We start from the raw sequence: 8,748 nt of genomic DNA, 5'->3' as shown, positions 1-8,748 counted from the left end.
GACTCAGTGATCGTCCCCACGTAAAACAGAGACCGGCAGATGGGTGGAGACCGAAGCGATCGAGGAAATGAGGATCGGGCAGAAACACGTGGCTGAGAGGGGAGAGCAGCTGCCATCTTGTTGATGGTTAGAGGGGCTGAATGGCCACCTCCTGCTGTTTCTCACTTGATGTTTCAGTGTTTCTGTCCAGTGAGGCAGGAGGAATGTGAGTAGGAATTAGTGTTTATAAACATAGACTGATTTACATGAAACCTGCACAATCCTGTTTTGGATCTAAAATGTTCGTCGGACCGGCATGGGATTCGAACCCGTAACAGTGACCCAGGGAGGTGGGGGGATGGGACGGGAATATACGGAGGGGAAATGTTAAACATGTACCCGGTGTAAATATGGGATAATGTGGGAGATGCGGTGGGGAGGTCGGGCAGCGTGTGAGGGGCGAGGAGTGGAGTCACCGGGTCACGTGGGAGACCCTCCACCCGTCACGTGATCCCGTTTTACCGCGGATCCGCAGCGTCTGCAGTACACACAAAATGCCGGCGGAACACAGCAGGCCAGGCAGCATCTACAGGGAGAAGCTCTGTCGACGTTTCGGGCCGAGACCCTTCGTCAGGACGTCCACCAGCATTTTGTGTGTGTTGTTCTCCAGCTTTTTACCTCTTTCCCCAATCAGATCTTCCCTTCTCCAGACAACACACACACACACAACACTGGTGGACCACAGCAGGCCAGGCAGCATCTGCAGGGAGAAGCTCTGTCGATGTTTCGGGCCGAGACCCTTCGTCAGGTCTGACTGAAAGGAAATATAGTAAGAGATTTGAAAGTAGATTGGGGAGGGGAAAATGCGAAATGATAGGAGAAGACCGGAGGGGGTGGGATGAAGCTGAGAGCTGGAAAGGTGATTGGCAAAAGGGATACAGAGCTGGAGAAGGGAAAGGATCATGGGACGGGAGGCCTCGGGAGAAAGAAAGAGGGAGGGGGCACCAGAGGGAGATGGAGAACAGGTAGAGTGACGGGCAGAAAGAGAGAAAAAAAGGAGGAGGGTGGAAAAAAACTAAATGTATCAGGGATGGGGTAAGAAGGGGAGGAGGGTCATTAACTGAAGTTAGAGAATTCAATGTTCATGCCATCAGGTTGGAGGCTACCCAGCCGGTATATGTTATTGTTCCTGCAACCTGAGTGTGGCTTCATCTTGACAGTAGAGGAGGCCATGGGTAGACATATCAGAATGGGAATGGGACGTGGAATTAAAATGTGTGGCCTCTGGGAGATCCTGCTTTCCTTGGCAGATCGAGCGCAGGTGTTCAGCGAAACGGTCTCCCAGTCTGCGTCGGGTCTCACCAAAGGCCACACCGGGAGCACCAGACGCAGTATACCACACCAGCCGACTCACAGGTGAAGTGTCGCCTCACCTGGAAGGACTTTCTGGGGCCCTGAATGGTGGTGAGGAAGGAAGTGTAAGGGCAGGTGTAGCACTTGTTCTGCTTACAAGAATAAGTGCCAGGAGGGAGATCGGTGGGGAGGGATGGGGGGGGGACAAGGGAGTCGCATAGGGAGCGATCCCTGCGGAAAGCAGAAAGGGAATGTGGAGGGAAAGTTGTGCTTCGTAGTGGGATCCCGTCGGAGGTGGCGGAAGTTACGGAGAATTATACGTTGGACCCGGAGTCTGGTGGGGTGGTAGGTGAGGACAAGGGGAACCCTATCCCGAGTCGGGTGGTGGGCAGATGTGCGGGAAATGGGAGAGATGCGTTTCAGAGCAGAGGTGATGACAGACAGACAGACATACTTTATTGACCCCGAGGGAAACTGGGTTTCGTTACAGAAGCACCACCAAGAATAGTGAAGAAATATTGCAATATAAAACCATAAATAATTAAATAATAATAAGTTAATCGTGCCAAGTGGAGATAAGTCCAGGGCCCGCCTATTGGCTCAGGGGTCTGACACTCCGAGGGAGGAGTTGTAAAGTTTGATGGCCACGGGCAGGAATGACTTCCTATGACGCTCAGTGTTACATCTCGGTGGAATGAGTCTCTGGCTGAATGTACTCCTGTGCCTAACCAGTACACTATGGAGTGGATGGGAGTCATTGTCCAAGATGGCATGCAACTTGGACAACATCCTCTTTTCCAACACCACCGTCAGAGCCCCTTTGTTTAAAAAAGGAAGACATCTCCTTCGTCCTGGAATGAAAAGCCTCATCCTGAGAGCAGATGCGGCAGAGACAGAGGAATTGCGAGAAGGGGATAGCATTGTTGCAAGAGACAGGGTGGAAAGAATAATAGTCCAGGTAGCTGTGAGAGTCTGTAGGCTTATAGTCGATATCAGTAGATAGGCCGTCTCCAGAGATGGAAACAGACAGATCAAGAAAGGGCAGGGAGGTGTCGGAAATGAACCAGGTAAATTTAAGGGCAGGGTGAAAGTTGGAGGCAAAGTTAATGAAGTCGACGAGCTCAGCATGCGTGCAGGAGGCAGACCCAATGCAGTCGCCGATGTAGCGAAGGAAGAGAGGGGGATGGATACACGTATAGACTTGGAACATGGACTGTTCCACATAGCCAACAAAAAGGCAGGCATAACCGGGACCCATGCGGGTGCCCATGGCTACACCCTTGGTTTGGAGGAAGTGGGAGGAGACAAAGGAGTAATGATTGAGAGTAAGAACTAATTCCGCTAGACGGAGGAGAGTGGTTGTAGAGGGGAATTGTTTAGGTCTGGAATCCAAAAAGAAGCGGAGCTTTGAGACCTTCCTGGTCGGGGGTGGAGGTATAGAGGGTCTGGACGCCCATGGAGAAAATAAGGCGGTGGGGGCGAGGGAACTTTAAATCATTGAAGAAGTTCAAAGCGTGAGAAGTGTGACGAACATTAGGGATTAAACAAGACAGTGTCAAGGTTTGCAGAAACGAGTTCGGTGGGGCAGGAGCGATCTGAGACACTGGGTCCACCTGTCCGAGGCCCCGCCCACTCACCTGGTGACGAACATTAGGGATTGAACAAGACAGTGTCGAGGTTTGCAGAAACGAGTTCGGTGGGGCAGGAGCGATCTGAGACACTGGGTCCACCTGTCCGAGGCCCCGCCCACTCACCTGGTGACGAACATTAGGGATTGAACAAGACAGTGTCGAGGTTTGCAGAAACGAGTTCGGTGGGGCAGGAGCGATCTGAGACACTGGGTCTACCTGTCCGAGGCCCCGCCCACTCACCTGGTGACGAACATTAGGGATTGAACAAGGGATTGAAAAAGACAGTGTCGAGGTTTGCAGAAACGAATTCGGTGGGACAGGAGCGATCTGAGACACTGGGTCTACCTGTCCGAGGCCCCGCCCACTCACCTGGTGACGAACATTAGGGATTGAACAAGACAGTGTCAAGGTTTGCAGAAACGAGTTCGGTGGGGCAGGAGCGATCTGAGACACTGGGTCTACCTGTCCGAGGCCCCGCCCACTCACCTGGTGACGAACATTAGGGATTGAACAAGACAGTGTCGAGGTTTGCCGAAACGAGTTCGGTGGGGCAGGAGCGATCTGAGACACTGGGTCTACCTGTCCGAGGCCCCGCCCACTCACCTGGTGACGGACATTAGGGATTGAACAAGACAGTGTCGAGGTTTGCAGAAACGAGTTCGGTGGGGCAGGAGCGATCTGAGACACTGGGTCTACCTGTCCGACGCCCCGCCCACTCACCTGGTGACGAACATTAGGGATTGAACAAGACAGTGTCGAGGTTTGCAGAAACGAGTTCGGTGGGGCAGGAGCGATCTGAGACACTGGGTCTACCTGTCCGAGGCCCCGCCCACTCACCTGGTGACGAACATTAGTGATTAAACAAGACAGTGTCGAGGTTTGCAGAAACGAGTTCGATGGGGCAGGAGCGATCTGAGACACTGGGTCTACCTGTCCGAGGCCCCGCCCACTCACCTGGTGACGAACATTAGGGATTGAACAAGACAGTGTCAAGGTTTGCAGAAACGAGTTCGGTGGGGCAGGAGCGATCTGAGACACTGGGTCTACCTGTCCGAGGCCCCGCCCACTCACCTGGTGACGAACATTAGGGATTGAACAAGACAGTGTCGAGGTTTGCAGAAACGAGTTCGGTGGGGCAGGAGCGGTCTGAGACACTGGGTCTACCTGTCCGAGGCCCCGCCCACTCACCTGGTGACGAACATTAGGGATTGAACAAGACAGTGTCAAGGTTTGCAGAAACGAGTTCGGTGGGGCAGGAGCGGTCTGAGACACTGGGTCTACCTGTCCGAGGCCCCGCCCACTCACCTGGTGACGAACATTAGGGATGGAACAAGACAGTGTCAAGGTTTGCAGAAACGAGTTCGGTGGGGCAGGAGAGATCTGAGACACTGGGTCTACCTGTCCGAGGCCCCGCCCACTCACCTGGTGACGGACATTAGGGATTGAACAAGACAGTGTCAAGGTTTGCAGAAACGAGTTCGGTGGGGCAGGAGCGATCTGAGACACTGGGTCTACCTGTCCGAGGCCCCGCCCACTCACCTGGTGACGTGCTGACGACATCGCGCATGCTCAGTACGGAAGGGCGGTGTTTTTCGTTCTTTGTTGAAGCGGGTCGGCGGTGGATCGGGATCGGGAGGGGGTCCTCACCCTCGCCCCTTGGGGCAGGGAGCCGGGGACGGATTATTCTCTGCGGGGCGACACCAAGAATTTCCTTTCGGTGAGTATTGAAGCAGGTCCGGAGCGGGGAGGTCTGACGTTAGGCCGAGAAACCCATTAACTTTCCCGGATTCAAACAGGAGAACTGGAGAACAAAAGGTGGGGGTGGGGAGGGAGAGAGAAACACAAGGTGATCGGTGAAGCCTGAAGGGACAGGGGATGAACTTGCCCGAACTGGCGGGCTCGCCTCGCTTCCTTCACAGAATCTGCCGGGGTCGGACCTTCACACCGAACCGTCTGAGATGAGCCGCCGCTCAGCCCGTTGTTCTGGTCCTGTTAGCCGGATGAAGTAAAACATGTTTCTATCTTGTTACTGACAGAGAATTGTACAATTTGTGTTCCGTGTGTTATCGGAATGTACTTGCCTGTGATGCTGCCACAAGTCAGTGTTTCTCTGTCCCTGTACCTTCCCGTACTTGTGCAATTGGCAATAAATTCAACAGGACCTGAGAAATCTCAGTGAGATTTGATTAGTGATGATCATTTTGGCAGCTCGGTAGGTCGAATGTATGAGACGGTACACCGATAAATGCAAAACCCTGAACAGTGTCGATGATCCGAGGGATCTTAGACTCCAAGTTCATCGCTCCCTGAAAGAGACTGCACAGATTGATCGGGTGGTTAAGAAGGCAAATGGCGTGGTTGTCTTTATTAGTTGAAGCACTGAGTTCAAAAGTCGGGAAGTTGTGTTGCAGCTTTGTAAAACTAGTTAATCCACATCGGGAGTGTTTCATACAGTTCTGGTCGCACCCATTCTCGGAAGGATGTCAGGGCTTTGGAGAGGGCGCAGAACAGGTTTACCAGGACACTGCCTGGATTAGAGGGCATGAGCTATAACGAGAGGCTGGACAAACTTGTGTTGTTTTCTCCAGAGACTGGACGGACGTTTATAAGATTACGAGAGGGACAGAGTGGATAGACGTGTGGTCGGCAGAGAGACAGGCTACAGTGGGATCTGGCGCAGCTGCAAATACTGAGCTGCAAATTGCAGATGCAGGTAAGTGCAAAGTGTTGCACTGTGCAGGTCTTACACAGTAAACGATAGCGCACTAAAGAGTGCGGTGGAATAAAAGACATTGCTGAGTTCGAATTTGGAGTATTGACTGCAGTTTTGGTCATCTATCTATAGAAGAGAAATAAGTAAGGTTGAAAGGGTACTGGGAAAAGGTGAGGGTTGTTTTTCTGGGAGATTCCAAGCTCAGGGTCTGGTGTAAGCAGCTGTTTGGCCCTGCACATTCCACAGAACCATAGGCAGTTCTTCCGAAGCAGAACTTTAGGCCATTCTGCTAAAACCATATCCAACTGGTTTGAAGTTTCCCTCTCATTTGGGTTTGAAAACATTCACATTATTAGTCTGCTTCACTATTTCTGCTGCAGGGTGGGTCAATGAATGTGAAAGCTGATATAAAGAACACTAGCGATGATTTCGAAACCACAAATTACCAATTACAGTTGATGCTCTGCTTGCTGTGACTTTCTGGAATTTTATCATTTCTTCCTTCAGACTCACATTGTCTATATTTGTTTCTAAAATATTCTTTTCATGATGGAGAGAGCTCGGGGTAGGTGGGGAAGGAGAGGGTGGGAGGAAAAGTGGACGGGGGGTGGGAGAAGAGCGCAGCGGGAAGGGGGCAAGTGGGAGGATAGCGCGGGAAGGAAAGCGAGTGTTTTGTAATGAGCGACAGACACTATATAACCGAATAACCTCGGGTTTAGCGGCTCAGACTGACATCTCTGTGTATGGTGAGCACACTGCTCACCCGGCACCTCACTGAACTCCGTCCGGTTTCAACATCACAGTAAGTGTTGTCTCCGATTCTTCAGAACCAGGGAGCATTTACAATGGGGTTTGGCTTTTGTCGGGCTCGGGAGGGAAGTCAGTGGGAGAAGGGAACTCCGGAATCCTCAAATTAACAATTAGTTATTGACCAAGTGGATGAAAAGAAACAATTACCTTCAACTACAAACATTCTCCAGTTGGTTTCTGCTGAGGCGCTGTAGAAAAACCTTTCTGCAGTGATATGCAAGATGTCCCCACAGGGCAGTGAAAGAGTCTCTCTCCCTCTTCGCCCTCCCTGACACACACTCACTCACATACACAGGAAAACATATTGAGAAGACGGAACTACTGTAAGATATTGGCATTCGGAACATCGCCGTGGACTATGCCACACATCGATTCATTTAATTAAGTCGCAAATATACATATATTAAAACTACAGATATTGGGTGTTTGAAGTAAAATAAACTACTGGAAACTCTCAACGTCTAATAGCAATTGTAATAAGTAGACATTCAGTTTTCAGGCACTGGTGAACTTTCTTTTCTATATCGTCGGTGTTTTAATGTTTTTTCCTGTTCCAGAAATATTTAAATTCAGTGTTAAATTAGCTTTGTTCACAGTTGAAGGTGAGCATGAAATGTTGAAGTAGTTTGCTTGTTTGCAGCAGAGAAGCCGCTCCCCGCTCCGAGGAATGCCTGCGTGTCAGAATTTGCCCTGCAGACAGGCAGCAGCTTGCATACAGAAAATTGCACTGTGAGTCTCACAGAGCAGCAACATCGGCCCCTCCCCCATAGTTACTAAATGGCCCTCGTCTGATGGTCTGGTGTAAAATTAGAAGAAAACGACTTGAAAATATACCCACAGGGAGACTAAACGTTCTTAGTGAATTAAGGTGAATTCAGCTTCTGTTCTTTATTTCTGATCTTTACTTCCAGTTGACACGTTACCCGTGTTTTGGATCAGTGATCAAGAGGTTACTTGCAAACAAGAGAACATTTGCAGATGCTGGAGCAACACACACAGAATGTTGGAGAAACTCAGCAGGCCAGACAGCATCTAGGAAAAGAGTGAACAGATGACGTTTTGGGCCGAAACCCTTCGGCAAGACTCCTTTCCCAGATGCTGCCTGGCCTGCTGAGCTCTTCCGGCATTTTGTGTGTGTTGGAAGAAGTTATTCGCTTTATTTTGTCTCTTCTGGCGGTCGTGGTATTTGTGTTCTTGCATTATCCTGTCTGCATGGTTGAGATTCTCCACAATTCATGTCAAGGTTAAAAACAGTTCCTGAATCAAGGGTTACGATTCCAAAGCAAGTGTGCAAAAAGATGTTTAGTCAACACGGCTTCTGTTTCCAAAACTTGTGACTTCAGATGAATGCATGTCGTTTTTCTCATGACTGTGTTTATTGTTGGTGTTTCGAGCTGATTTCCTCAACGTCCTTTAAAAGAAAAGACGTTGATTCTGTTCAAGGTCTCGATACATAACAAACATTGTGGGTGGGGTGGTGACCAGTTACAGAAAGCGACAGGTGGCATTGCAGAGCGAACACCATGATTTCACTGTGTGGGGCAGCAGGCTCGATGGGCTGAGTGGCCAATTTCTGCCTGGTCTGTGCACAAGAAAATCTCTGACTACAGTGTTACTGTAAACTAAGTTATTAAGTACGGACCTCGGCAAATAACCTACTGTTGAACAAAAAACAACTATTGCAGTAATTAAATCATCCAGAACGTTGACCGAGATGATAAGCAACATTGAACCTAGCACCGACCCCCACTGCACCCCACGAGTCACTGGTCTCCAGTCAGAGAGTCAAACCATCTTCCACCGCAAAACCAATGTCCAAACCAATTTACCACCTCATTCTGCATGCCAAACCTTCTTGACTAATCTCCCAGGTGGGACTCTGCCAAATGTCTTGCTACATTGTACTGAACTATATATTTTTAATTCAGTAAATTAACTGTCTCTCTCCCAGAGCATTAAGTGTCACGTTGTTCCAGTCTGATAACTGACCAACAACATTCTTGCACATCATACTTTCACTGCTCTGGGGAGAAACGAACCATAAAAGTTAGGAAATGGGGGGGGGGGGGTAGAGACTTTGTGTATCTGTTGTTGCCCATTGTCTGAGTCTAGGATCTGATGACCCCAGGGCTGCTGCAGGACCATCCACACTGCAAGTGTCCTCTCAGGGCAGTGGGAACGAGTCTGTTTCAAAAAGCCTGGGATATCCCTGTGAACACAGCCTCAAATCGTCAATGCCCAGAGTCCGGCTCTCTGGAAAGT

At 50.1% G+C, this 8,748-nt stretch overlaps 1 protein-coding gene across 9 annotated transcripts in view; it reads left to right on the top strand.

The window, feature by feature from the left end:
- The window catches only part of LOC132388545 (NACHT, LRR and PYD domains-containing protein 12-like), a 318,834-nt gene that overhangs the window by 264,194 nt on the left and 45,892 nt on the right, over nucleotides 1-8,748 (top strand). For 2 of the 9 annotated variants that reach the window (XM_059960914.1, XM_059960911.1), the window contains exons 1-3: nucleotides 4,522-4,680; nucleotides 5,552-5,676; nucleotides 7,127-7,354. The exons of 1 other annotated variant lie outside the window; for it this stretch is intronic. The gene's annotated coding sequence lies outside the window, so the exon portion shown is untranslated. Of the gene's footprint in view, nucleotides 1-4,521; nucleotides 4,681-5,551; nucleotides 5,677-7,126; nucleotides 7,355-8,748 lie in introns of those variants that run through there. 6 more of the 9 variants (XM_059960915.1, XM_059960912.1, XM_059960919.1 and 3 more) reach the window with 4 other exon arrangements.

The sequence above is a fragment of the Hypanus sabinus genome, unplaced genomic scaffold (genome assembly GCF_030144855.1).
Source record: "Hypanus sabinus isolate sHypSab1 unplaced genomic scaffold, sHypSab1.hap1 scaffold_343, whole genome shotgun sequence".
NCBI classification, from domain to species: domain Eukaryota; kingdom Metazoa; phylum Chordata; class Chondrichthyes; order Myliobatiformes; family Dasyatidae; genus Hypanus; species Hypanus sabinus.
Note: the sequence above shows the minus strand (reverse complement) of the source record. Positions and strands in the feature narration are given on the sequence as shown.